Source organism: Callorhinus ursinus, unplaced genomic scaffold, assembly GCF_003265705.2.
Source record: "Callorhinus ursinus isolate GAN/ISIS: 27379988/994484 unplaced genomic scaffold, GSC_fseal_2.0 scaffold7, whole genome shotgun sequence".
Classification (NCBI taxonomy): Eukaryota; Metazoa; Chordata; class Mammalia; order Carnivora; family Otariidae; genus Callorhinus; species Callorhinus ursinus.
The window spans coordinates 68,752,457-68,780,245 of record NW_027397069.1 but is presented as its reverse complement, the minus strand read 5'-3'; positions in this window follow the sequence as shown (position 1 = coordinate 68,780,245).

The window sequence follows — 27,789 nt, the reverse complement described above, 5'->3', positions numbered from 1 at the left end:
AGTTCAAAAAGTGTTTGCTAAATAAACAAAACTCAAAAAGAACCAGTTATAATGCACTACTGCAGAATGCTAGTAGGTGGCGCCATGTTTTCTTTCCGAGCTAAAGGAAAAAAATCTCTGGATATTTGAGGAGAGAAACTCAAGAGCAGAGGAGTATTTAGACTACAAAAGCAACCTTACTCATTGGTACACTCACACGGGTACCTGGGAAACGATACACCTGTACAGGTATATTACCCAAAGAGCCCCTATGAGAACTAACTGTTAATAAAAAGTCCCTTTCTGGGAAGTCCCTCTGCAAGTTTTTAGGACGCAGAGTTTAATTTATGCCGTTATGTGGGATCAGTAACTCTTTCCATGGTTAATTTTAGAAAAGTGAACTTTCCCTTTATAAAAAGTTATGTCTAAATTGCCACCTACTGAAATTAAAAGAAAACTATGCACAGACCTTAAGTAATCTGAGCCTGAAAATTCCTTATACTTTAATGTAAGAAAAACTCATATAATTTTCTAAACTAAGGAACCTAAGTAGGAGTGATTTAGAAGATATATGAAAGTTTTTCAGATATATGAGAGTTTTAAAATTTGGTTTTGGTGCCAAGAAGATATCTCTCTACACTGATATGTAAATTCTCTATATTTCCTGGAAAAATCTAAAGCCTGGATAATTAATGAATTACTCAACTCATATGTACCCAGGGATTAACTGTTATGTGAACTAGATTTTAAATCCCTTCCGGAAAGAGAGAATTCTAAATGTTTAAAAAATTGTTGGTGGGCTTAGCAGCCAGGGAACAATTCAATTTAACAAACATTTATTCAATGCCCCCTACCAGGCACAAGGTTAGCTATTAAGCAACCTCTGTTAAGATATAATTAGTTTTATTTTTTAGCTATAAAAACACTTGTGCAGCTTTGGAATATTAAGAAATGAAAATAAGAGTACCCATAATACAACACCTTATGATATAACTGCTGTTAACATTGTGGTGTCCTTTAATATGAATTTCTTCCCTAGAGTTTTTTTAAAACCTCTATTTTCAAACTTCATTACATACAACTTTTTTTCCACCCAGCATTTTAACAAAATTATTTCTCACGTTACTAAAAAAGCTTTCTAAACAAAATTTTAATCTCACATAAGAATATACAGGTTTTTAAGGCTTTGCTACCTATTGTCAAGTTGATCTACAGAAAGGTTGCATCAATTCACACACCCACCAATAAAATATTAAAATGCTCACCTCTATACATCTTCAGTATTGGATATTAAGATTCCCTTAAATGTTTGCCAAAATGATGTGCAAGGCTTATTATCTCGAGTTTTTCTCCATTTTCTTACAAGAGAGTTAACATTTTTCATATGCTTAATGACAGCCTATATTACTCCTTTTATACATTTCCTATTCAATTTTTAAACTTAGTTTTCAATGGACATGAAAATTAAATATGGAAAAGGAATTTGTCCTTATTGGTGTGTTAGAACTCTTGGTATTTAAGGGCATTCTTTATTTGTTTCATGTCCTTAGATTTTTTTAGTTTTCAATATACAGAAGTGTTTGATTTTTATATAGTAAATTATTTTCTTTATGGTTTCTACTTGTGCTTAGGAAAGAATTCCCCATTTTAATATTGTATTCAACTATATTTTCTTCCAGTTTAATATTACTTCTTTTAAGATCTTTAATACATCTGAAATTTATTTGGCACAAGGAATGAGAGGGTATCTATTTTTATTTTCTTAACAAATGCTTACCCACTTAACACAACACTATTTATTAAATAGTCATCCCCCACAGGGGTGCCTGGGTGGCTCGGTTGGTTAAGTGTCAGACTTTTGAGTTTGGCTCAGGTCATGATCTCAGGATGGTAGAATGAGTCCCATGTGCCATTCCCTGCTGGGCGTGGAGCCTGCTTGGGATTCTCCCCCTCCCTCTACCCCTCCCCCACCCCCTAATGCTCGCTCTCTCTCTCTCTCAAAAATAAAAAAGTCATCCCCCCCAGAAATAATAAAGTGCCACCTTCATCATATAGTAAATTCTAATATATACTTTGATCTATATCTGAATATCTCTTTTATTCCACTTACCTGTTCACTTATTTTGACCCTGGAATCCATACTGTTTGATTATAAATACATTACCTATTTTAACTTCTACTAGGACAAGTTTCTCCTGATTACATTCTTTTTTCCCCAAAACTTTAAAAATACTCTCATACATTTATTCATCTAGATAAATGTTAGAAACATTCAGTCATGTTTTTTAAAAAGGATCCCACTGGAATCTTTAATTAAGGATCATTATATGTACCTATTAACTTAGAGAAAACTGGCAGCTTTATAATATTGAGTCTTCTCAGCCAGAAATTTTATTCAATCTTCTTTTAAGTCCTTTGACATCTAAGAGTTTTGTAGTTTCCTTCATGTGGGTGCTGCATATAGCCTGTAAAATTCAACCCTAGATTTTTTGTCATCACATTTTTTTCCATTACATTTCTAATCATTTTTTGTTGGTAATGACACTCTGGGCAGAAGTTTCTTCTGTATTTTTTTTTAAGATTTATTTTATTTATTGGAGAAAGAGAGAGCACAAGGAGGAGGGGCAGAGGGAGAGGGAGAGAACATCTCAAGCAGGCTGGATCTCATGACCCCGAGATCAAGACCTGAGTAGAAACCAACTGGACCCTCAACAAACTGTGCCACCCTGATGCCCCTCCTCTGTATTTTCAAATTGTCTCTTTAGCATAGACCCCAAGAAATGGGATAATTTTAAGACCATAGATACACTGAAGAACTCTTGCCAAATTGCTGTAAAATTTTCACACCACAATTAAAATATTTAAAAGTAGCTATTTCATACCACTCTGAACTATTCAGTATTATTTTTGTAAATCAAGAATTAATTTAAAGGAAATGGTATATCCCTTATTTTAATTTACATTTTTTACAACTTGTGAAAATGAACATTTTCACGTGTTTCATCTATTTTGCAGTCTTATGCATAAAAGACATTACCATGGATATGGATTATATTTGTGAACAAAAAAGCCATTGGTTGAGCCAAACAGAGTTCATCTAGTCTAGTAATGAACTAAATGGAGGTGTGCCTGGTTACAGAAATAATTGGGGTACTACTGGCATTTGGTGGGTGGGTGCCAGGGAAGCTAGAAGTCTCATGATTCATGGGGCAGTCCTATATAATAATGAATGTCACACTGAACATTGTTATAAGTAAAAACCTTGTTTATAATTTTCTCTGTTTAGAAACTAATTCTGTTTTACCCACACATTTTTGCATCATTCTGATAGACACTGAAATTTCTAGGCATGCAACTATAATGTAAATCAAGACAAAATTATACTCTGATTTGTTTGACTATTAACAACAGTTGTTCAACCATTTGAAAATTATGTCACTAATGGCAACATACTTATGTTACTGATGTTGCCAGTACAACACATTATTATCAGTTTTTGTAGCTGCTGCATTCACAATGATTCTAAGAACAGGGCAAAATCTGACTAAATAATTGAATCTTCTAGTATAGTCATGTTCAAACATTTACATATAAAAATACATGTCAGTTTATAACAAATTATTTACTTTTTATACTTTTTATTTATCCTATGTATTAAAACTTAGAGAAATATATTTTAATGCTATTATTGTTAAAATAATATATAAGTAGGTTATACTCTATATGTTTAATTGCAAGATAGTAAAGTAAGAATTGGAAAGCACTGGCATAAAAAGTGGGTCTGGACATGCTAAAATATTAACACCATAGGACCAAATTTATGCCAATAAATCCAAAAATTGGTCAATATTAGAAAACATTTTAATATAATTCACAGTAATAATAGATCCAAGGAGAAAAATCATATGATTATCTTGATAAATGTTAAAAAGTCTTTGATAAAATTCAATACTCATCCCTAAAAATTCTTGAGAAAATAGAAGTGGAGTAATACTTCCTTAACATTCTCTATTACACCATGTCACTTTATTTTCTATTATTTGGATGCTTTGACACCCGGGCCTTGCTGATCTCAGAGGGATGATCCCTCCCAGGGTTAGCCAATTCCTAGAGACAGTATACAACTCACCTATGAGACCACTTCCTTTACTGGGCTCTAACATTCCAGACCACTATCTACCTGCCCTAACTACCCCAGAGTCAATTAAGAGATAACTAGGGATAGGCCCTAGGCCCAAGGGCCTGCTGAAATTATCAAGCTAGGCATTGTAAGCCTACTTACCTTGCCTCACCCTTCCTTTCCATGGAAACCACAATAAAGGTTCCTGATCACATTTTCCCCTTCTCCCTCTGCCTCCTGGCTGACCGTGGTGCTTCCCCATGTGGTCTCCCATGGTGTGGCATTATCCCTTCTTTGGGGGATCCAGGTATAACAAGTTATCTTTTTAATGAAAATCATTTCCTGATCTGTTGGGCTTGCCATACTTAAATAATAATAAAACCCATATTTTAGAACACAAGACAAAATATATAAAATTCAGCCCTAAAGCCAGCTTCTTTTTTAATGGAGAAATGCAGGAGCTATTCCCATTAAAGTCAGAAACAAGGCAAGATATCCATTATCTCCACAACTATTTAACATCCTTCTGGGGATACTAGTACAATTTGACTAAAGAAAGCAAAGGCATAAGGGAAAAAAAATGAAAATAAAACAACCTTTAATTGTAGATGACAGAATAGCATATCTAGAAAATGCTAGAAAATCAATAATAAAGCAGTTCAAACAACAAAAATTTCATAAGATGGCAGGATATAAAATTAATATGCAAAAATCAATAGCACTGACTTCCAGTTTCTGGTCTGACAGGCAAAGAGCTTGGAACTCATCACTCCCAACCTTACAAGGTGGGGTGGGGGAAGCTAAACAAACTGAAAATCAACACATCTTATTTTTTTAAGACTTTATTTATTTATTTATTTGACAGAGAGAGAGACAGGATGAGAGGGAACACAGCAGGGGGAGTGGGAGAGGGAGAAGCAGGCTTCCTGCTGAGCGAGACCCTGGGATCACGACCTGAGCAGAAGGCAGATGCTTAACCAACTGAGCCACCCAGGCGCCCCTCAACACTGTTTTTAGATCCATCAAAGAATTGAGATCATAGGGCATACTGACTCTGGAAACTGGAGAGACAGACAGGCAGACACAGAAAATCACAGTGTACAGGAAGCAGAAGCTGCACCTGGAGCCTGGTAGGAACACCTGAGGGTAAACGACTAATTTCTAGAGGTTAGCTTGAGAGATAAAAAATCCTGAAAGCCCAGTCTTAGAGGCACCCCACACTTCCCTGAGTTTTACCTCCAGGAGTCCTGCCAGGTCCTCAGGGAGAAGGTAAAAGGTAACCAGAAATAAGCCCAGAGCACTCTGTTCTCCCTAACAATGGCCTGCCCTCAAAAGAAAATATTTTACCAGAGCCTAACCCCTATAGGTTTTACCAGAGCCTAACAGATCTGGGCAGGGGGAAATACCCACTGCAGCCCCCTCTAGTTTTCCTCACCTAACTGGTGTAGGAGGGTGGAGCAGGTGGCTGAGAAGCACTTGTGAATGTCATGACCAGAGCTCACTAAAAGACTGAGATCTAATGAAAGGACTATATAATATTTCTCCTCCTCCCATGCTTTACCACCACACCAGTGGGCTCCTGGAGATTATAGGAAAGAAATGCAAACTTCAGACCCTATTTAAGGACGAGCCTCTAGGGAAACCCAAAGACAAGAAAGGGGACAAAAACAAGGACATTAAAAGACATTTTCAGCCTTGGAAACCCCAGCTACAGCAAAGGGTAAACACAGCCTAACTCCTGGCAAGATTAACATGAAAACTCACTCTCAAAGCCTATTTACCTCTGTCTCTTTTACCCAATACATCATGTCTGTCTTTCAACTAAAAATTACAAAGTGTTCCAAAGGCAAAAAATACAGTTTGAAAAGACAAGACAAGCATCAGAACCAGACTTAGATGTAAGAGAGACTTTTGGCATTATCAGACCCGGAGTTTAAAATAAGTATGATTAATATGCTAAGCATTCTAATTGAAAAAGTAGGCAATACGCAAGAACAGATGGATGGTGTAAGGGGAGAGGTAGAAATTCTTACAAAGAATGGAAAGGAAATGTTAGAGATCAAACACACATAAGTGAAGAATGCCTTCAAATGAGCTTTTTAGTAGATTGGAGGTGGCCAAGGAAAGATTTGGTGAACCTGAAGATAGATAAAAAGAATATGGAAGATCTCTATGAACACATGTAATGATTTCCAGGAAATAAAAAGTGAAAAAAAGAGAATAAGACATAGATCATATGCTATCTTTTGTGTAAGAAAGAAGGGGCAATGAGAAAATACACATAATCTGCTTATCATTACAAGAAAAAAACACAGAACCAGAAAACCATGAAGGTGGTTACTAAGAGGTAGGAGAAATGGTGTGGAAGGGATACAGGAGAGAATGACAATTCTCTGAATATAATATTTTGTGTAGTTTTGACTTTTGAGAGCATGTTAATAGTCTATATCTTAAAAATGAAATTAAAGCAATATGAATTTATTATTCAAAAATAAAATTAGGGGCGTCTGGGTGGCTCAGTCATTAAGCGTCTGCCTTCGGCTCGGATCGTGATCCCGGGGTCCTGGGATCGAGCCCCCTCATCGGGCTCCCTGCTCAGTGGGGGGGTCTGCTTCTCCCTCTGCCTCTCCCCCCTTGTGTTCCCTCTCTCGTTGTCTCTCTGTCAAATAAATAAAATCTTTAAAAAATAAATAAAATTAAATCAATAAGAATGCCTCTTTTCAGGAACACAAAAAGCTAACGGTGAAGTCAAACAAATAAAATGAACTTTATTATATGTCAAATGGATATCATAACAACCTAAGTGGGAGAGGTTGGAAGACTAATCCGAGTAACTATCTATGCTTAATTTGCAACAGGGTGAGTGTGGGGGGCAGGGAGGAAGATAAAAGTTTATAAACAAATCCTGAACTCTTTTTAGTAGGTTTATTTGTAGCAGTAGTACGGGCAAACCAATTCTGGAACTATTTTGGATATATTATAGGATTAAGCAAATGAGGGAAAGTGTTGATATCATTAGGAGCCAGTTCTCACTGAAGAAGTTCATACAATATGGAATGTGGGAAGCTGAGAAATCACTCTGTATGGATAGGAGATATTGATGTACACTCATTTTTTTTCTAAAAAATGTATATGTATGTGTACACACATGGCTGTGTGCATGTGTATATGTGTGTTGTGCATGTGTTTCTCAGGAAAAGGAAATTTTATCTTAAAGTGAAAAACAAAAAAAGTCAAATTTTCTATTTACAAGGAACTTAAAAAAGTTTCCAACTCTCTCCTGTAGTGAGGTTTACTACTGTCCTTAGGTTTTTTTGTATCTATGCTCTCCATCAATAAATAACATATCTGTCTGAGAATTTTAAATTGTGAATTTAGAAAATTCTTTTCTAAAGCCTGACTTCTCTGCTCAACAATAGCCTATTAAACTTCCCAATTTGGTGCTAAGACAATCTGTTTATTCACTTATTCAGTAAAAATTTACTATTTATCCTGAACAAGGCATTATTTGAGGGATTATAAGATAAGGCATGGCTTCTGTGTTCCAGGAGTTCTAATACAGCATAGCAGAATAGTGAACTATAATAACCCATCCCCTGATCCTTCCAGTAAGCCTTCCCTTGCCCTTCATCTGAGGATGGGCAGGCACATGACCCAGACCTGGACCATCAAACCCTTCCATCCTAGTACAGGAATGAACAGGTCACCAAAGCTGGCCAGTCAGATTTCCTGCCAGGGCTCTTCTGTTGGAGGACAATGGGAATTTCCTCTGGCACCTGGATCACAAGCTGTAAAGATGGCATTGGGCTAACTGAGGCCCATTTTCCTCCCAAAGAGGAAACCAGGAAGCAGGTAATAATCAAGCCAACTCACAAAAAAAAAAAAAAAAAAGTAAAAATTCAAGGTAGAGGCTAAGAACTCTGATAAGCTTGAGAGTCTGAGGCTTTGGATCAAGTTATCTGAGCCTAAAAATTCCCTCTCTGCTAAACTACATGGAGATCCTGCCACTTGTAGCAGAGAGGGTTCTGACCCATACTGCAAGCTAATAGTAATGAATGGCACCACGAGTAACAAGAATAAAACAAGTTTCTACAAAAAACAAGAGAGGTCTCCTTCGTTAGGGAAGATCAAGAAAAAGTGGCATTTGAGCTTGTTCTTAAGGAATGGGTTAAATCTTGATAAGAGAACATTCCAGATGAAAAGAACAAAGAGGAAGTGGTCAAAAACTGTCCAGATTGGCAAGAGTGTATTCATAGCAGTGTAGTATGGGAGCTAAGACTAAAAAGGTAAGTTTGGGCTACTGTTTTGTGTCTGCCTCACCCTAGCAATAGATTCTATCAGCTAGGAATGCCTGGGGGCACTCAACTAGGCCTGCACACTTGTAACGAGCCCACAGACATTTCCCCAATCCAGAGCCAGTGTTGTGGCTGGACTGGCCCTTGTGGTTTTTATTCTGATTGCAAGATGCACCTCAGCAACAATCAGCAGGGAACTTTGAAAAAAACAAAAAACAAAAACAAAAACAAGGTTTATTCTCGGAAGGTGCATAGCAAGGCCAAGGCTACACAGTGAGATCACAGGTGTTGGGGGGAGCGAACTCACATGGACCTGGGTTCTCCCTTTACCGAGGTCAAGGGTGGGATGCCTCAGATTTTGCAGGCTCACTCTTTATTGGTGAATTTAAAACTTAAGAGTGGAAATTAAAGCTGGTGGGGGGGGTTAAGGGGGTGGCGCAGGATCATACAAATGGTCCATTATATAGGTCACCCAGGGCTTTCTGGAAGGGCAATTTCATGGATTGGGTGGCGTGGCTCTTTATCCAGTTGTGTAGCGTGCAATGTGTTTATTCCCAATGATGTCTTGGAAATAGATGCCTTGGCAATCAAAAGCAAAATGTCAGCATTTATGTTCCAGTTTAAAAAACCCAAATTGTCAGGCACTACACTACTCAATGGAAGGCCTTAAATTCTAAGAGGATATCCAAGTAGTTTTATCCAGCTGGACACAAAAAATGTTACACTGTAGCTCAGGAGAGTGGTCAGGGCTGGAGACTACATTGGGTCATCTGCAGAAAAACTGTAGTTCAAGCCTTCGGGAGACTGAACCACTCATAATAATGGTAGCTTCTGTATATGGAGCACTTATTCAAGTTAGGCATGATGCTAAAGTATAGTCATTGTATTGTTTTACTTAATCCATAGAAAAATCCTATAAAGGTAGGCACTATTTTTACCTTATTTTATTTTTTTAAGATTTATTTATTTCAGGGAGAGAGCATGAGTGGTTGGAGAAGCAGAGGGAGAAAATCTTCAAGCAGACTCCCCACTTAGGGCAGAGCCCAACAAGGGGCTTGATTTCATGACCCTGAGATCATGACTTGAGCCGAAACCAAGAGTCAGATGCTCAACCGACGGAGCCACCCAGAAGTCCCTTACCCCCATTTTAGAGTTCAAGTTTGAAATAAGGCTTACAGACTTAGCCTGTTCAAGGTGACCAATTCAAAGACTCTAAACTAGTTAGTGGCAGAGCCAGGACTTGGACCTGGGTCTGTCTTCACTTCAGGGCACAAGCTCTTAACCAGCAGGTTATACTGAGCTCCTCAGCAGAAGAAGGGGTAAAGAATCTGGGAAATATCTAGCAGAAGCAAGGTTCTGTCTCCCTCTGGGTCAGACCAGGTGCATAGATGCCATCTAAAGAGGGGAGAGTCTGGCAAGGATTTATCTGACACATCTCCATTCCTGACAGCACCCATCTAGCACTTCTGCTCCCCTCTGCCAGTAACAACCGTACCTGCAAACTTGCTCGCTCAGTCTCAGGTATCTTTTTCATGATGTCTCAACCTACCTATTTTTTTAATTTTGTATAAAGATTTGTATTTATTTATCTGAAAGAGAGAGAGCACAAGCAGGGGGAGAGAGAGAGGGAGAAGCCGTCTCCCCACTGAGCAGGGAGCCCGATGTGGGACTCGATCCCAGGACCCTGGAATCATGACCTGAGCCGAAGGCAGATGCTTAACCGAGTGAGCCACCCAGGTATCCCTGTCTTTTTTCTTTTTAAGACTTTATTTATTTATTTTTGAGAGAGAAAGTGTGCGTGAGTGGGGGGGAGGGGCAGAAGGAGAAGCAGACTCCCCGCTGAGCAGGCAGCCCGATGAGGGACTCGATTCCAGAACCCTGGGATTATGACCTGAGCTGAAGGCAGATGCCTAACCAACTGAGCCACCCAGGCGCCCCCAATCTATCTTTTTAAACTGAATATTGAGGATGTCAGAGTTTCTGTTATAGTAACTAATGTTACCTTACTTAACACTTAAGGAGATTCAGTTAAAGCATAAAACCACCTCTTTACAAATTTTTATTTCTTCCCAAACTGAAAAATTCAATAGACAGATTGAATGATAGAACTGCCACTCTTGAGATAACTGTGGTTTTAAAGACCATTTGGAAGAAACAATTTCAAAACTGAGGACAAAATACAAAGAGAAGTGATACCTAAAGGAAAATAAAAGATACTTGGAAGATTGATCCTGGAGACCCACTATGCAAGTAATATGAATACCAGAAGGAAAATATGTAACAGGTGGAGGAAGGGGCAAGGAAATTTTGTTAGACTTATTTATGCAGGTTTAGGAGAGGTGATAAAAAGGCACACATCTAGGGGCGCCTGGGTGGCTCAGTCCTTAAGCATCTCTCCCTGTGTCTCTCTCTGTCAAATAAATAAAATCTTAAAAAAAAAAGGCACACATCTAGGCATGTCCTGATAATTTGAAAATTCCAAGTTTAAAGATAATGTACATGCTTCTAGACCAAAAGAACAAGTTATTTACAGAAGAAAAAAACCTAACTGGCACTAACTTCTCATATGCAGCAGAAGTTGGTGGGATATTTTGGAATCATATTTACAAATTACCGAGAAAAAATGACTAGGAGCCAAGAATGTATAACATGTAAAGACATTATCCACTCGTTGGTGTGGAAGAAAGATATTTGCTGGGATGCAAGGATTGAGAGATCATCATTCACATAACTCATATGAGGAAATGTTTCCAGAAAAAAACTTTGTCAAGGAGGGGAAAAGGTGAAGGAGAAGGAGAAGTAAACAAAAATTGCTAAAAGAAGGAAACAGAAAAGGAGTCAATGGCAGACATAGCACTTTGCAGTGTGAACGGTTAATTGAAATGGATAATTATTGACTGGGAATGTGCACTCTGAACACTAAGGATCCTTGAAATATGAGACATACTGTAAGAGAAAGTCTAATAATAGGCTGGAGCTAAAGGTTCCTCTCAGAAATATCTAGGCATGGGGAATTGGGTGGGCATATGTAAAAATAGTAATAACACTAAAAGTTTGATTTTGTGGAGGATGAGGGAGCATGGGGGACGCCGAGCAAGGGGCTGGCACATCATCTTGGATAAGAGAAAAGCAGTATGTATTCAAGGATGATAATCAGGAATGGGAATACTAAATGAAAAAGTACAGTAAAATTCCCAAATTAACACAAGGGAGGGAAGAGAACAAAAACTAACCAGATCAATCAGCAAAATACAAAGTAAATAACAAAGGAAAAGTAAAGTAGAAGGTAAAGTGAAAGACAGGGATGGTCAGTTAGAGAAAGAAAGAAAACACATGCTATGTTGTTCATAAGAAATATGCTTTATAAAAAAGTAGAGGGAATGTTGAAAAGTTTAAAATGGGCAAAAATATAAACAAATGTAAATGTCTCCAAAGGTAAGATAGCACGAAATGATGATGAAAGAAATCAAAGACCTAAATAAATGGAGACATATTGTATTCGTGGACTAGAAGAGTCAACATGATAAAGATATCAGGTCTCCCCAGACTTATCTATAGATTTAATACAATTCTTATTAAAATGTCAGCAATATTTATGCACAATTCTTAACAAAATGTCATCAAGCTCATTCTAAGATTTATATGGAAAGGAAAAGGAACTAAAATAGTTAAACAATTTTGAAAATGAAGAATAAAATGGGATGAATCACTCTACTAGATTTTTAAGGCTCACTTGACAGCTACATTAACCAAGACAGAGTGCTATCAAAGGAGGAATAGACACATAGATCAGTGAAACAAAACAGAGGACCCAGAAATAGACACACACACAAAAATGCTGAATCTAGGGGTGCCTGAGTGGCTCAGTCCTTAAGTATCTGCCTTTGGCTCAGGTCATGATCCCAGTGTCCTGGGATCGAGCTCCGCATCGGGCTCCCTGCTCCGCGGGAAGCCTATTGCTCCCTCTCCCCATCCCCCTGCTTGTGTTCCCTCTCTCACTTGTGTCTCTCTCTGTCAAATAAATAAAATCTTTAAAAAAAAAATGCTGAATCTGTTACTGACAAAGGTGTAAAAGCTATTCAGTGGAGAAAGAATATTCTTTCAACAAAAGGCTATGTGCTTACAAATATTTTCTCCCATTCTATAGCTTTTCTTTTCACTCCCTTGTTAATGTCCTTTGATACACAAAAGTTTTCACTTTTGATGAGGTCCAGTTTATCTATTTTTTCTTTTATTGCCTGTGCTTTGAGTGTCGTATCCAAGAAATTATTACCACATCCAATGTCATGAAGATTTTCCCCTATGTTATCTTCTAAGAGTTTTATAGTTTTAGCTCTTATGTGTAGGTCTTTGGCTCATTTTGAACTAATTTTTGTATGTAGTGTAAGATAAGGGTCTAATTTCATTCTCTTGCATGTGGATATCCAGTTTTCCCAGCACCATTTGTTGAAAAAACTGTTCTTTCCTTCAATCATCTTGGTAGCCTTACCAAAAATTATCTTATATTCGAAGGTTTATTTCTGGGTTCTCCATTCTATTTCATTGTTATATATGTTTGCCTTTATGGCAGTACTACACTGTTTTGATTACTATCACTTTGTAGTAAGTTTTGAAATCAGGAAGTGTAAGTCATCCAACTTTGTTCTTTTTCAAGATTGTTTTGGCTGTTTGGGGGTGCCTGAGGATTCCAAATGAATTTTAGGATGGGTTTTTATATTTCTGCAAAAAATAATTGGGATTTTGATAAGGGTTGCATTGTATCTGTACAACACTTTAGATAGAACTGTCATCTTATTGATGTTAAATCTTCTAATCTATAAACATGGGGTGCCTTTCCATTTATTTGTGTCTTAATTTCTTTCAGCAAAGAAAGAAATTGTTTTGGTTTTCCCTCTCTTTCTTCCCTTTGCTCATTTGTTTTGTTTCTTAAATCCCACATATGAGTGAAATCATATGCTACATATCTTTCTCTGACTGACTTATTTCACTTAGCATAATAGTCTCTAGTTCCATCCATGTCATTGCAAATGGTAGGATTTCATTCTTTTTTATAGCCAAGTAATATTCCTGTGTGTGTGTGTGTGTGTGTGTGTGTGTGTGTGTGTGTGTACCACTTCTATCCCTTCATCAGTCAATGGACACTTGGGCTGAATGTTTTGTTTTTCCATGTACAAGTCTTTGGCCTCCTTGATTAAGTTTATACCTAAGTATTTTATTCTTTTGATGCTACTGTAAATGGAATTGTTTTATTGATTTCATTTTTGAATTGTTCATTGTTAGTGCCTAGAAATGCCACTAATTTTTCTCTGTTGATTTTGTATCCTGCAACTTCGCTGAATTTATTAGCCCTTAGAGTGTTTTTGCAGATTCTCTAGTAGCTTCTATATATAATATCTTATCACCTGGGAAAAGAAATAATCTTACTTCTTCCTTTCAAATTTGGATAGCTTTTATTTCTTTTCTTGCCTAATTTCTCTGGATAGAACTTTGAATTCTATGTCTAATAAAAGAGGCAAAAGCAGGCAACCTTGTCTTGTTCCTGATCTTAGAGGAAAAGTATACAGTCTTTCACCATTGAGTATAATGTTATCTGTGGGTTTTTTATACATAGCCTTTATTATGTTAGTAAGCTTCCTTGTATTCCAACTTCGCTGAGTGTTTTGTCATGAAAGGGTGTTGAATTTTGTCAAATGCTTTTTCTCCATCTATTAAAATGATCATGTGGTTTTTTTCCTTCAATTAATATGGTGTGTGTATTACATTGATTATTTCTTTTAAGTAAGGCTCCATACCCAGCATGGAGCCCAACATGGGGTTTGAATTTACAACACTGAAATCAAGACTTGAGCTGAAAACTGAGCCACCCAGGCACCCCACATTGATTGTTATGTGTTGAGGCATCCTTGCACTCTAACTAAATCCCACTTGGTCATGGTGTATAATTCTTTTAGTATGTTGCTAAATTTGGTTTGCTAATATTCTTTTGAGGATTTTTGTATCAATATTCATAAGGGTTATAGTCTGTAGTTTTCTTGCAGTGTCTTTGTCTAGCTTTTAGTATCAGGGTAATGCTGGCCTCATAGAATGAGTTGACATGCCTTAAAAAATTTTTTAAATATATATAAAATCACAATCCCAGTGCAGCTCTTTCTGCCCACAGGTTCTGCGGCTTTAAAAATTTTAATAATATATATATTTTAATATATATATATATATATATATATATATATATATAATCATAGAATGAGTTAGGAAGTATTCCCTCTTTAATTTTTTGGAAGAGTTTGAGGACTGGTGGTAGTTCCTTAAGTATCTGGTAGAATTTACCAATGAGGCCATCTGCTCCATGAGTTTTTTGATGGGAGGTTTTCGATTATTGATTCAGTTTCTTACTAGTTAGAGGTCTATCCAGATTTTCTATTTCTTCCTGATCCAGTCTTGGTAGATTGTTTGTTTCTAGGAATTTGTCCATTTCACCTAGGTTATCCAGTTTGTTGCTTATAAATGGCTTCTAACACTAAGGGTACAGCTGAAAAACATACACATGTTCAAACATCCTAGAAGTAAATTTATGAATGAACAAATATTTATCAAGCATCCATTATGTCCAAGGCACCATAAAACAGAGAGGTACAAGAACCAGAAACAGTAGTCAAAAGCAAAATTTTAGAACGATCATTTGCAATAGCCACAAACATCAATAAAGTAACTCGAAATAATCTAAGTAAAGATGTACAACAAGGGATGGTGTAGTAGCTCAAAGTTACCTACAGTGAGAACAACCCTAGGCTTAAAGAGAACACAAGGACAGTTACTACAAGAGAGAGCCACCTCCAGGAACTGTACCTATTTAGAGGGATGCAGCCAACGTACAGGGACAAAGCAAGGAGGAATAAGTACCCCCATCTCCATCTCTCAATCTCTGATCTTTTTTTTAATTAAACCTTTCACATGTATGTTTGTATGTATATAGCTTCACATATAGTTCTAAGATATAATATGGTGAGGTCCTGTGTGTGTTTTATCCAGTTTCCCCAGTGGTAACATCTTACAAAACTATAGTACGATGTCACAACCAGGATATTCCATTGGTAAAATCCACTGAACATGTTCAGATTCTCCCAGTTTTACATGTACTTATTTGTATTTGTGTGTGTGTGTGTGTGTGTGTGTGTGTGTGTGTGTGTGTACATTTAGTATATTCTAATTTTGTACATGGGTTTGGGTATCCACCACCACAGTCCAGCTATAGAACAGTCTCAACACCAGGAGGATTCCTCCTGCTCCTTTTCCTAACCACACCCATATACCCCCTACTCCTCTCCCCTTCCCTAACCTTGGCAACCAGTGATCTTTTATCATTTTTATAATTTTTTTATTTCAAAAATGTTATATAAATGGAATCGTACAGTATGTAACTTTTTGGTATTAGCTTTTTTCAGTCAGTATATTTCCTTTGAGATTCATCCAAGTTAATTCCCTTATTATTGAGCAGTATTCCATGGTATGGAGGCACTACAGTTGATTTAACCATTTGCTTATGGGAGGACATTTGCATTGTTTCCAGCTTGGGAGCTATTACAAATAAACTGCTGTGCACACTCGGGTACAGGTTTTTCTGTGAATATTAGCTTCTATTTCTCTGAGATAAATGCCCAAGAGAGCAATTGCTGGATCATGTGACAACTGCATGTTTAGTTTTTTAGGAAACTGTCAAATTGTTTTCCAGAGTGGCTGTACCCTTTTATATTCCCACCCGCAATATATGAGAAACCCAGTTTCTCAACATCCTCACGAGCATTTAGTGTTATTTTTTAATTTTTATATATTTTTATTATACCATTCTATTAAGTATGTTAGTGTCTTAGTCTGAGTTCTCCAGAGAAACAGAATTTTACATATATACATAACATTCTTGGTTCTGTATTATGCATGTATTTTGCCGAAAGTTGCTGAAATAGTTCTTAAAAGTAGAATTCACATACACATGAATGAGATTTATTGTAAGAAATTGGTTCACGTACATATGGAGGCTGAGAAATTCTAAGATTTGCAGTTGGAACCTGGAGACTCAGGGGTATAGTTCCAATTTGATTCCTAAAGCCTGAGAACGAGGAGCCAATGGTGTTAAGTTCCAGTCTGAATCCAAGTCCACAGTCAGGAGAAGACTGATATCCTAGCTTAAAGTCAGTCAGGCAGAGAGAATTCTCCCTTACTCAGCCTTTTCAGGCATTCAGTGGATTGTTCGAGGTGCACTCACACTGGGGAAGAAAATCTGCCTTACTAGGTCTACCCATTCAAGTATTACTCTCATCCTAAAATCCCCTATGAAAACACAGAATAATTTAACCAACTATTCAGGCACCCCATGGCCTAGTCAAGTTGACACATAAAATTATAGTAGGATATCACATTTTGGTTTTAATCTGCATTTCCTTAATGGCTAATGATGAAGAACATCTTTTCATGTGCTTATTTGCCATCTGTATGACTTCTTCAGAGAAATGTCTGGTTTTTTTAACTGTTGAGTCTTGAGAGTTCTTTATGTATTCTAGATACTAGTCTTTTGTTAAATATGTGGCTTATAAGTCTAGCTTGTCTTTTCATCTTCTTAACAGAGTCTTTCATGGAACAAAAGTTTTTAATTCTGATGAGTTCCATTTTACCCATTTTTCCTTTTAGGGATTGTACTTTTGGTATCAAGTCTAAGAACTCTTTGCCTAGCCCTACTTCTGAAAGATTTTCTTCTGAAAGTTTTATAGTTTTACATTTAAAATTATGGTTCATTTTGAGTTAGTTTTTATAGGTATAAAGGTATAGGTATAAAGTTAGTTTTTAAGGTATAAAATTTCGAATTTTTAAAGATTTTATTTATTTATTTATTTGACAGAGAGACAGAAAGCACAAGCAGGGGGAGCCACAGGCAGAAGAAGAAGCAGGCTCCCCACTGAGCAGGGAACCAGATGCGGGACTCCATCCCAGGACTCTATCCCAGGACTCTGGGATCATGACCTGAGCTGAAGGCAGATGCTTAACTGACTGAGCCACCCAGGTGCCCCAAAATTTAGATCTCTTTTAAAACTTATGGATATATAATTTCTCTGCCACCATTTGTTGAAAAGACCATCCTTTCTCCTTGAATTCATTTTTTATCTTTGTCAAAAATCAGCTGGGCACCTTTATATGGGTCTATTCCTGGATTCTCTATTCTGTTCCACTGATCTAGGTGTCTACCCTTCCACCAATACTGCATACTCCTGATTACTGTAGATATATTTTATGTATTCAGATTAGGCAGACTGATTCCTAGTACTTTATTCTTCTTTTCCAAGATTGTTTTAGCTATCTTAATCCTGTGTCTTTCCATATAAATTTTAGAATAAGCTTGTCTATACCTACCAAAAAAATCTTACTGGGATTTTTGATAGCAACTGTATTAAACCTACTGTTCAGTTTGGTGGAGAATTCACATCTTTGCTATGTTGAATCTTCAAATCCATGAGTATAGTATGTCTCTCCATTTATTTTGGTCTTATTTGATTTCTTTTTTCATTTCCTGTTTTCAATTTCACTGTTTTCTGTTCTTATTTTTATTATTTCCTTCTTTCTACTCATTTTGAGTTTATTTTGCTCTTGTTCTGTTTTCTTGGGATAGGAACTTAGATTACTGACTTGAGAACTTTCCTCTTTTCTAATGAAAGCATTTAGTGCTATAAGTTTCCCTCCTGGCATTGCTCTAGCTGAGTACTACATATTTTGCTATATTGTATTTTCATTCTCATTCAGTTCTATATATTTTTTAAATTTCCCTTGAGATTTCCTCTTTGACTCATGGATTATTTCAGAGTGTGATGTTCAACTTTCAGTTCTTTGAGATTTTCCTGTTGCTTTTCTGTCATTGGTTTCCAGTTTGATTCCCTTATACCCAACTGATTTTTCAAAGATACAAAAGCAATTTAATTGAGTTAATGGAGAAAAAGATGGTCTTTTCAACAAATATTGATAGAGCAACTGCACATCCATAAGTTAAAAAAAAACGACTTAAATTTCATACCTTGTGTAAAAATTAACTCAAAATGGGGGCGTTTGGGTGGCACAGTCAGCTGGGCCTCCAACTCTTGGTTTCAACTCAAGTCTGATCTTGGGGCTATGACATTGAGTGCCACATAGGGCTCTGCACTCAACTCAGAGTCTGCTTGAGTTTCTCTCTCCCTCTCCTTCTGCCCCTCCCCCACTCTGCACATGCACTCTCTCTCTCTCTTTCTCTCTCTAAAACAAACAAATAAATCTTTAAAAGAAATTAACTCAAAATGAACCATGATCTCAAATGTACAACCATAAAACTTTCAGAAAACATACTCTGGAAACATACTCTGCATGATTTCAGTTCTATTCAGTTTGTGGAGGTTTGTTTAATGGACCAGAATACGGTCTACCTTGGTGAATGTTCCAGGATATTTGGGGAAAAAAAGTATATATTCTGCTATCATTGGTCAGTTTCATATATGTCAATTATATCTTATTGGTTGTATCATTCATATCTTATCTTTTATACTTTGCTGATTTTCCATTTAATAGTTCTAACAGTTGCTGAAAGTAGGATGTTAATTCCTCAACTATAATTATGGACTGGTCTATTGCTCTGGCTCACATTTTTCTTGTTGGTTGAGTGGTTGTAAAATGTCCTACCACTATGTTGTTCCCCTGTCCTGGGGTCCCCAACCAGTCTACCTTCCTCTTTCCACATTTTAGAGCTGTCCTTTGGTAACTCTTATGTTGTTTCCAGAGTTTATAGTTGTACTTAGAGGGGAGGAGCAGAGAGAAATGAATCTACACCATCTAGTCTAGGCTGTCTAATATTTTAGTGCCTATTATTGACTAAGCCCAACTGTCAGGGAGAGCATAAAAGAGCATGTCAATACAATACTTAAAAGAAGCCTCCCAGAGCACAGAGCTGAATGGAAAAGGGTGAAAAGTGGACTTGGAGAAGCAAACAGAGAATAGCCAGCACAACCACCACTTTTTTTGTGAAGGAAAAATCAAAACATTTTAAAATACACAGGCTTATAATATTTATCTACCCCCTAGCATTATTAAAAGAATATCATCTGAAGAAGAAAAGTAACTGCAGAGGGAAGGATGGAGATGCAAGAAAGTGAGACTGGAAATGAATAAAATATGTTAGCATATTCAATTAGTCATTTATTAACTGCCAGGAGACCTAATTCTGGGATTTTAAAAAGATGATACTAAACCTTTGATAAAAATAACAAGGAATACAATGGGTGGTTCAATAAGTAGTTGAAGTGTAATGCTGTCCCTGTCTTGTTCTGAGGAAGAGAGCAGTCTTAGATGATTTTAGACTGTTGGCAAATTCATACTGGATGTTAAAAAAAATTAACAGAATTACTACATGAACAGTAATTCAGCCTCTAGTTTCTTTCTAGTCATGCATGTAGAGAAATAGGAAATACAGCTATTTTTATCCATTTTAAAGTGGGCAGGAAGAAAAGGGAAAAGAAACAAAGCAAAAAAAGATGGTAAAGGTAAAACACCTATTTTGTGTCTTAGAGACTATTCTAAGCCACACAGAGCATGCAGAAGATGTGAATAAATCACAGGATTCAGCAAAATGCAAATGCTTCCGTGAATGGAAGGCATATCATGGATAGCCTGCTTTGTGCTCCAGTGCTTCAAAAAGAGCAAGGCAGCTTTGCTTTCTCATGAAAATTGATAATTAACCAGCTCTGTGAAGGATATTGATGTGGGTGGGGGGTGGGGGGCAAAAATCAATCCCTGGAAAAACCATTTCCTGCTTTTCTTTCCCCTTTCTATCCCCCACCCACCTCAAACTCTGGACCTTCAAACCCCAACCCATTCCTTAACTTGTTTTTCTTTCCTTTTAAGCCTCTGAGCCTAGCACTTATTCTACTTTAGAAAAAAATAATGTGTGAGGAAAGTGGGAATAAGTAAATCTCTATTTTTATGAGAATTTTCCAAAACAATAAAAAAATCAATAGCAGTGGCTGTCTAATTCATCTTTAAATTCCCAGTCCTTGACACAATAGTGACTGACACAGAGAAGTTATGGATACAAGAAAGAAGGAAGGATGGAGAGTGGGAAGGTGGAAGGAAGGAAGAGAGGAGGGGTCAAACATTCATTTTGCGCCTGCTACGTGGTAAGCATTGAGGAAGAAGAATTACAAAGACACGGTGTTTACGTTTATGGGGTCCATATCTGATGGAGCTGAAGGGACTCAGCTCCATTCAGAGGAATCTAAGAGATCTCTTAGACAAGACAGAAGCACTGAGTCCTCACAAGCCGTGCTCTTTCTGCTGCTCAGTTCCTCTTCCCCAGCCCCACCTCACCAGAGTGAAGTGCTGTCGGCTGACAACTGCCTCATCCTGTGTCTTAGTCCATTTGGACTTAACAGAATGCCACAGACTGGGGGGCTTATAAACAATGGAAATCTATTTTTCACAGTTCTGGGGGCTGAGAAGTCCAAGATCTAGCACCGGGAGATTCAGTGTCTGGTGAGAGCCCACTTGCTGTGTCCTCACATGGCAGAAGGAGAACGCAAGCTCTCTGGAGTCTCTTTTATAAGGACACTAATCTCGCTCTCATGAGAGCTCCACCCTCTCCACCTAAGCACCTCCCAAGGCTCCACCTCCAAAAACCCTCACATTGGGGTTAGGACATGTGGGAGGACACAAACATTCAGTCTATAGCATCCTGCGCTGTCCTCTCTCTTCTACACAAAGCCAGGGAAAATAAGGTGTACTGTGCAGTTAAAGTCCTGTGGCTAAACAATGTGGGTTGGCAGAATTCTATAATTGCTCTTTCCTCCTCATCCCTGTAGGGTGTGAGATAGTTATATGCGGCACTTGCTTGTGTGTGTCCTGTGTGATCCCTGCCAAATCCAAGAAACTATATCTGACTCTTGTGTACGTCATTCTAGAACCTAATGCTCAAAGTTCAAGCAGAGTTGCAGATGTTTTTATGAAATGAGCAGGATGGTTGGGTCCTAAATGAAGGAATACTTGTTAAGAAATTGTCAAAAGACCAAAAAAAACCTGGCAATTTCAAAGACCACAAAATAATTTTTAGGAAAAAGAATTTTAAAATCTACTATTTAATGTTAAATATCTGACATGCACATCCAGAACACCAAAAGGCGATTTCCTGAGATGACTCTACATCCTTAAGAAATTCATTAAAATTTTCTGGGTATCACCTTTTAGGATTTGCAAGTCTGAAAGTGAAAGTTCTTTGAATGTCTCTTCCAGCTATGAGACAACACATTAGAATGCTCACAGGTACACTTGGAGGACACACATGCACCCCATAGTGAAGCCACTGTGGCTATGAAAATTAGCGCTGAACTGTGCATAACTCCTGGTCAGCCAGGAGCTGTGCTTACCTCTACATTAGGAGGTATTTTTCCTCATCTTTGGGGCTAAGAGTGAGGTAGGGAAGAGTGATAAATCATCTGATTTGGTGTGTGTGTGGGGGGGAGAAGCGTACTAAAAAGTGAACAAAAAACAGGAAGAGTATGGAAATTATATCAATGTGCCTCCACAAACTATTGTTCTTTTAATCCTACCACCACCCCATGAGTTAGTGTTACTGTTATTTCTTGGTAAGAAACATGAGGTTTGTCTCTTTGGATTTCCATAGACAGGGTAGCTTAAAATAACAAAAATTCATTTTCTCACAGTTCAGAAGTGTCAGTAAAGGGTCAGCAGAGTTGGATCCTTCTGGAGGGTCTAAAGGAGAAACCGTCCTATGCTTTCCTACATTCTGAGAGTTGCAGGCATTCCTTGGCATTCTTTGGCTTGTTGACACATCACTCACTGAATAAATCTGTTGTACTCAGCCAACTTTACCTAAAGTTGAAAACATAGCTTCAGCCTGTGTGTTCTCTTTTTAGCAGATCTTCCACCTTAGCAACACCTCCACGGGCAGCAGTCATAACTAATTCCTCATTAAGATCACCAGATTCTTAAGTTTCAAATACTTTCTTCCGGTGTTAGGTGAGTCTTTCACCAAATGTACTGCTGATGCCTGACCCTCCAAATGCGATGACTAGATTATATGCCGAAGATGGTCCACAAGCTTCCACCTGTAAATCTCTGTTTCTTGAGACCACAGCCACAAAGTAGGGGGGACAAGTCTCAAATGTACAACTCCTGGCTCTTAGTGCAATGCACCATTTCAGCTTTTCAGTTTTCACAGGTTTTTCAAGTTCAATGCCAGTGGCATATCATGTATGCTGGTCTTCTATGAACCCACCTTAACGACCCAAACTGGGATCTAGGAAAAAATCAAGTAAGAAATTGCCTGTGGGAAATCGGAGGGGGAGACGAACCATGAGAGACTATGGACTCTGAGAAACAAATTGAGGATTCTAGAGGGGAGGGGGGTGGGGGATGGGCTAGCCTGGTGATGGGTATTAAAGAGGGCATGTATTGAATGGAGCACTGGGTGTTATATGCAAACAATGAATCATGGAACACTACATCAAAAACTAATGATGTAATGTATGGTGATTAATATAATAAAATAAAGTTAAACAAATGAACAAACAAACAAAAAACAACCTATATGAAAAAAAAAAGAAATTGCCTGTTCACCATTCAGGCCTTAAGGACACATCCTAAGTTTCAGAGAATGCCAAGAGCACCCACCATGTGGACAAAGTCCTGAGCAAAGGATGAGGAAGAGAATCATGACAATAAGAAGTTATTTTTCAGGGCGCCTGGGTGGCTCAGTTGTTAATTGTCTGCCTTCGGCTCAAGTCATGATCCCAGGGTCTTGGGATTGAGGCCCGCACAGGGCTCCCTACTCAGCAGGAAGCCTGCTTCTCCCACTCCTGCTCCCCCTGCTTGTGTTCCCTCTCTCACTGTGTCTCTCTGTCAAATAAATAAATAAAATCTTAAAAAAAAAAGAACAGAAAACATAAGTGGCACTTCCTTTAAAAAAAATAAAAATAAAAAAATAAGAAGTTATTTTTCTCAGATGAGGGGGGAAAAACTCTTCTGTGGACATAAGCATCTCAGCAGTGAGCACAACCTGAGAAATCTAACAAGAAAGTGGAAAAAAATAGTGGCCCTTCCTATGCGTTTCTCTCACAATAATAATTACATGGATCACAGATGCCTGTTCCTTGGTTTGGAATTTTAATCTAATAACATTTTCTGCTTCATTCCAACATCCTTTCTATGCTACTTGCCACTTCTTTGGACCTCGAATGATAAACATAAGTTTGCTAGGATCAAGAATGGAAGGGTGCTAATCCAGGCAGTAGCTGGGAAGGCAGGAAGTGAGAGCAGACTGCCCCCAGGAGATACAGAAAATGGCCGTTTAATCAGAGTATTTGGTGCTTGGGAGAGGGAAAGGCAGCTTTAAGACAGGACTGGTGCCAAATTGAAGGACTCACTGGATTTTGCTAAGGAGTCTGATTTTACATGCAGTAGAGAAAAGAGATTTTTAAACTAAGAAAATTATAAAATTCATAGTGTATAAAAAACCTCTACTGGTAAAGTACACGTGCTGTGGTATAAAGAAGCAGGCAACAAGGAACACTGATGGACACCTGTCACAAGAGCCTGGATGAGCCCCAATCTCCACCAAGGCAGTGGCCAAGGCATTAGGGAAAGGCCAATTCAAGAGTTATTTACGAGGAAGAATAGACAGAAATTGGGAACCTAGTGGATATGGGTATAAAGCACCAGTCAATGACATTAGACAAATCATGATACTTGCACTAAAATTAGGTAGGTACACTGCTCTACCCAGAACTCTTAAATGACTTTCCTGAATCATGATTGACAATCTGGAACTCTCTGTCTTGTCACACTATCCCATACTGAAGCACACATACTATATTTTTTACCAAATCACAGTCCCATGAACTTTCCTTTACTGACTTTATGGATTCCCCTTTCTCTTTTCTGCCCCCTAAGTGGGGATATCCTCAAGAATTTATCCATGGCTCTCTTTACATTCAATCTTTCAATAAGCCAATAAACACGTAGGTCTCTAGGGACCCATATATCCAGCCCGGTTCTCTCACTCAGACCTAGGCCTCCAAATGCCTGCAAGCCCCTTAAATTTACAATGCCCACCTTCATCCTAAATTCAGCATATTCAAATAGGACTAATTATTATCTTTCCCTGAAAACTGGCCCCTCTTATCAACTCTTTTCTGTCCATAGTAAAGCCATGTTTTCAGTCTCCCTAACTGGCAGCCTCAAAGCCACATTAGTAATAAAAGAGCATGAGTTTTAGAGTCAGATTCTGGGTGAATATGGACTCAACCAGCTGTTAATCATATACTTTGGTCAAGCTAGTCAAACTTTCTGAATCTGTGCTTCTTCAATAGTAAAATGGGGGCAATAATATTTAACACGGAGGAATGTCCTAAGACGTAAATGAGATCCTCTGGGCAAAGTGCCCAGCCAGACCCTGGCACAGAGTCAGCATTCAATAAATATTGGTTCCAATCTCCTACGCCTTTTTCTTTACTTCCTATTCAACAGATCACCAACTCCTACTATTACATTCTCTTTGTTACATTCTGGATTGTCCCCTTTTCTCCATTTCCACTGCAAAGTCTAAACTCCATGTTCTCGGGCGCCATGTTCTCATGTTGGTTAAGCATCCAACTCTTGATTTCAGCTCAGCTCATGATCTCAGGGTTGTGAGATCAAGCCCTGCATCAGGCTCCATGCTGGGCATGGAGCCTGCTTAAGATTCTCTCTCTCCCTCTGCCACTCCCACCTTCTCTAAAAAAATAAAAAATAAAAATAAATAAATAAACTCCATGTTCTCATACCTCAACTTCTTTTTAATAGCTTCTGAACTGGTCTAATAAATACTTTAGTCATATTCTGGATTCTGATCCATACTTCATACTATTATGTTCATATTCCTGAAACAGTGCTCTCATCCTGTTAGACATATGTGATATATAAAGCTGGTTACTTAAATAAATATTTCTAAGACATATGTACAGGTGTATGTGAGTGTGTTTCCTCACTCACCTGTTTTCTTTTAACTTATGTGAAACAGAGGTTTTTTGCTGTTTTCTACTTCCTTAGTATCTTCCTACAGAGATGAACTCAGGGATGAGCAAACAATGAGCACTCAGTCAATGCCATTAGCCCAGTGATAAACAAGCCTGTTCCTAGAACATTGCTCAATTTACAGCAACTTATTTTCCTGAAGAAACAAAGTTCATGGATTTACAGAATTCCAGAAAACAGCAGTAGCAAAGGGAAGAGAAAAGGCAGAATTATTTTACAGAAAAGTCTTTGGCCAGGTGAAACCCATGATAGAAAACAACAGTAACTATAATGACAACACTGTGAGAACGTAAGGTGATGAGGAACATGCATGGGAACTATAAAATCCTTGGAGGTAGCTGCCGGAGGCTAAGGAGAGGGAGCAATGGGAAGCTGTCGTTTAATGGGTATAGAGTTTCAGTTCTGCAAGAGGAAAAGTTTTGGAGATTGGGTTACACAACAATGTGAATGTACTTAACACTACTAAACTGCACTCTTAGAAAAATGGCTGGGTGATAGACATTGGGGAGGGTATGTGCTACGGTGAGTGCTGTGAATTTTGTAAGACTATTGAATCACAGACCTGTACCTCTGAAACAAATAATACATTATATGTTAAAAAAAGAAGAAGAAGAAGATAGCAGGAGGGGAGGAATTAAGGAGGGGAAATTGGAGGGGGAGACGAACCACAAGAGACTATGGACTCTGAGAAAAAAAACTGAGGGTTCTAGAGGGGAGGGGGTTGGGGGGATGGGTTAGCCTGGTGATGGGTATTAAAGAGGGCACTTTCTGCGTGGAGCACTGGGTGTTATACGCAAAGAATGAATCATGGAACACTACATCAAAAACTAATGATGTAATGTATGGTGATTAACATAACATAATAATTTAAAAAAAAGAAAGAAATGTGTAAATGGTCAATTTTATGTTATGTGTTTTTTAGTGTTAAATTTTAAGTTTCTTAAAAAAAAGAAAAAAAAACTGTGAGAAAAGTCCCAAAGAAGCTGAAGGTATGTGTCTTAGGTAGCGGATTAATAAAACAGGAAGGAAAGCAACCCTAGATTGGAGGATGTGCCCTTGCTATGGTGTTTCCATCACAACCTACATTTGACTCTGTCACAGAGATCTTATTGTGGCATTTAAATTTCCTCTCTAGCTGCTTGACTCCCCTACTAGACTAGAGGTTTCTTTGAAGCAGAGACTACCTCTTTACTATGGAATTCCCAATACCTAACACAGTGTGTGGCACAAAGTAGCATTCCATAAATATTTGTTAAGTGAGAATGAATGATTTTTTAAAATATTTTATTTATTTATTTGACAGAGAGAGAGACAGTGAGAAAGGGAACACAAGCAGGGGGAGTGGGAGAGGAAGAAGCAGGCTTCCCGCAGATCAGGGAGCCCGATGCGGGGCTCGATCCCAGGACCCCGGGATCATGACCTGAGTCAAAGGCAGATGCTTAACGACTGAGCCACCCAGGTGCCCCAAGAATAAATGATCGAATGAATGAATGAAGAGCAAGGCACTCTATATATGAGTTCTTTTCTGAGTGCTTCCCGCATATTAGTAACTCATGGGGCACAACTCTGTGTGGTAGGTATTATGATTATTCCCGTTTTACAGAAAAGGAAACTGAGGCACAGGGAGGTTAAGGGGCTTACCCGAGATCACACAACTAATAAGTAGTGATGCTGGGATTCAAACCAAAACAGTCCTGCTCCAGAGCCATGTTTTTAACCACTCACCAAGCTTCCATTCAGTAGATGAGAAATTTGAAACATTGGTCAACAGAAAACCCAAAGTCAAACAGCTAGTAAGTGATGAAGCCAGACTGTACCCTATCTGCTTTCAGGAAATAACTAAAAATAGACCATAGGGGAAGGTCAGATTGTCTCTATGTGACCAACATGGTCACAAGCTTCCAATAAGAGGTAGAAAAGCCACATTTTCAGGGCATCTAGAGTTCTTTGCTGTGTGTGTTTATGTGCTTGCTTCCTTCCCTCCAATAGACTCTAAGGCCTCCGGGGTAGGGATCACATCTTATTTTGTTATATCCTCAAAACCTGCCATAGTGTCTGGCACAGATATTTAAATAAGAGTTTGTTAAAAGGAGTAAGAGAAGAACAATCTTAAGCCAAGCTACCATTCATGGCAACAGATCAATGTCACAATTCCATGCATCTGTAAGTTTGTGAATACCTAATAATCTTAGGAATATAATTTCACCTCTTCCAAACTCACCATTCGACCTCATTATGTTTATTATCCTTGTGGAGTAGGTGAGTACGGTCAGACAGTTGAGCAATGATTATCCAGTATGTAGGTCC